This window comes from Hyposmocoma kahamanoa, unplaced genomic scaffold, assembly GCF_003589595.1.
Source record: "Hyposmocoma kahamanoa isolate Upper Pololo Valley unplaced genomic scaffold, ASM358959v1 62, whole genome shotgun sequence".
NCBI lineage: Eukaryota > Metazoa > Arthropoda > Insecta > Lepidoptera > Cosmopterigidae > Hyposmocoma > Hyposmocoma kahamanoa.
In genome coordinates, this window is record NW_020653850.1 from 6,147,781 (window position 1) to 6,151,014 (window position 3,234).

Genomic DNA, 3,234 nt, shown 5'->3' on the forward strand with positions numbered 1-3,234 from the left:
ATTATCAATGCACCTATTTAAATGTAATATAAACCTGCGCACTATTACATTCAGCTGGCAACATGAAGACTGTCGGGTTACTTATTGTATATTTATCTCTAAATACCATCTACGGTTACGAGTTAGTTTGCCGCAATGTCACCTACGATGCAACTGTACGACAGCTCACCCAGTTCAAAATGCGACATCCGGTAAGGGAAATATTTTAAATTTAAAAAAATACATTTCATTGAAAAGATACATTAGTATTTTATGGATACTTATAGCTCAGGGTATCCTAGTTTAGGCTCCAGACTTTACAGACAACAAATATTTTTGTTTACAACATAATATTATATAGTATTGTTATATAGTTATGTGTGATAGAAATAAACTATATTATTAATATTATTATACATACATCAGCACTATTTAGGCATGTTTATAGAAGAAACACTTAACTTAAAGTAGTAGACAAATGTTACACCAATCTGTTTCGGACAAGAAAGAAACAGATAAAATAAATAAGACCATAAATACATATATTAGAAGGGATTGCAGGAATTATAATACAAATATAATATTTAGTACAATTAAACAATACAAAAACCGCAAAGTATTTAGAAGAAAAAGAAGCACAGGTTCTAAACAAATAATTAAACTTAGGGATGAACTTGGAAATGTAATTACAGACCGACTTGAGTTATTGCCCGTTGTTGAGGGCTTTTACAGGAACTTATATGAATCGACCTATGCAGAACTGGATCCATTAGCACATGATGTTGGCGCTTCACCAATAGATCACTATAACACGGAAATTTACCAATAATATAACCATGTGATGTCAGTAACGCGCTATTTACTATGAAAGCAGAAAAGTCTCCTAGTGAGATCCCATATCACGGTGAAACTGCTTCGTGCGGGCGGCCAACTGGTCATGGAGATTCTTGTCAAACTTTTCCACAAAGTTTTATCGGAAGCGAGAACACCTGCACAGTGGAAAAATGCTATCGTCACCATTATGCTAAAAAGACGACAAATTCAATTTAGCTAACTACCGCCCTGTAAATTTGCTCTCGCAAATATACAAACTTTTTGCCAATATTGGCGACTAGACTCACCCGCGAGCTCGATGAATCGCAGCCTATCGAACAGGCCGGCTTTCGGAGTGGCTATTCGACTATTGACACAGTGAAGCAGCTGATGGAAAAGTGTCACGAATATAACCGGCCCCTTGTTATAGCGTTCATCGATTACGAGAAGGCTTTTGATAGTGTGAAACATTGGGCGGTGCTCCACGCTCTTCATCGCTGCCACATCGATTCGCGTTACTTAAATGTGCTCCGAGAGCTTTACACTTCGGCCACACTGCAAGCGCAAATCCATGCCTTACCAAGCCCTGTACCTATTCGGCGAGGTGTCAGGCAAAGAGACACCATTTTCCTATTTACGGCAGTTCTTGAGGATATCATGAAAATGCTAGACTGGGAAGAGTATGAGATAAATATCCATGGTGTCAACTTGTCTTATCTAAGATTCACAGATGATCTCGTACTATTCGCAGAAAATTTTGACGATCTCCAGATAATGATACACCAACTTTGTAATGCCTCTTTGAGTGTGGGCCTAAGGTTGAATACGTCCAAGACATAAGTTATGGTGAATATCTCCAGCATCACAAATCTTACTGTTATAATAAGAATTGAGAGGCTGGAGACAGTTGACCAGTATGTTTATCTTGGGCATATTCCATCCTTTGATAAAGACCATCAGCAAAATGGATGGACTGCAGTCAGTAGGCTGGATGACATCTTAAAATCGGTTGCTACTCCGAAGATCAGCGTATTTAACCAATATGTCTTATATGTCTTGCCCACTATGACTTACGGTGCCAAAACGTGGACTCTCACACAGAAGGCTGTGTACAGGATGAGAGTCGCACAAAAAGCCATGGAGCGAGTCATGCTCGACATCAAACTTATAGATCGAGTTTCGAATTCCGAAACCCGTAGATGAACTAAGGTCCAGGACATAAGAGATCGGATAACGAGTTTAAAATGGAGCTGGGCGGGACATGTTGCGAGACGTTGTGAACACAGGTGGAGTAAGGCGATAACCGAATTGTGGCCAAGGAATGGATATAGAAATGTGAGATATCCTGTAGCGAGGTGGGTGGACTTTCGTCCACACGACGACGTTGTCAAAGTTGCGGGCAGTAGATGGGTGAGATTAGCATAGGATCGTGGTGGATGGCACAAACTGCGGGAGGCCTATAGCCAGCAGTGGGTGAAGTCGGGCTGTGAATGATGATGATGATGAATGAATATTTCTTCACAATGCAATATTTTTTTAACAGATTGCCAGCTATTCTTCCATAGATAGTACAACTCGAACTAAAATGTTATAAAAGGCACATATGTATGCAGGCACAATGTATTGGCCATAAAATAAATAATTTCCAAATTCTAAAAATACTGCAAAATTAGAATTCACAAAATAAATTTAGTAAAATATAGTTAAATTGCGAATGTTTTTTTTAATTTTTATTTTTCAAGTTTATGCGAAATACACGTTCAGATTTTTCGAGCATGAAAATTTTTGCTTTTTTTGACGTAAAAATTCACTGGGCGATAATGTAATGAAAAAGTCCACGGCATGACGGTCGACTTTGCATGTCATGATACTGTTTACGAGCAAGTGTGATGTAAAACTCTCATTCATTATCATGTCTCACTTTAAGAATCCTGAATTCAAAAGTCAATTCAAACTTTAAGATGCATAGTTACTACAATTAATAGGGACTTCATATCAGAGAGTATGGTTTTATCTGTAAGTCGTTCTAGTAATTTTAAAGAATTTAAATGTTTATTCGTGTTTTTTTTCACGGCACATTTGTACTTAGTACAATTGACCATTAATCTAATTTGGACATTGACTATAAATCTTACGTAATTCATGAGTATTCCTACGTAAGTCAGTCTTATTAGGTTTAGCAGGAACGTGTGTAAGCTTAAGATATTTGTTTCAGAATCCTATTGGACTCCTGACGACAACTGCGGGAGGTCCGGTGGAATTAAGAGACGTTAACTTACTCAACACAAACCTCTTTTCAAGCACTTATTTCTTTGATATCTTTAGTCACCTTACTGCAGAACGAATTCCTCAACGAACGGCTGTCTCAAAGGGCGTCGCAGCTCGAGGTTATTTTGAAGTCACAAACGACGTTTCAAAATATACAAAAGCGGAAGTATTCAA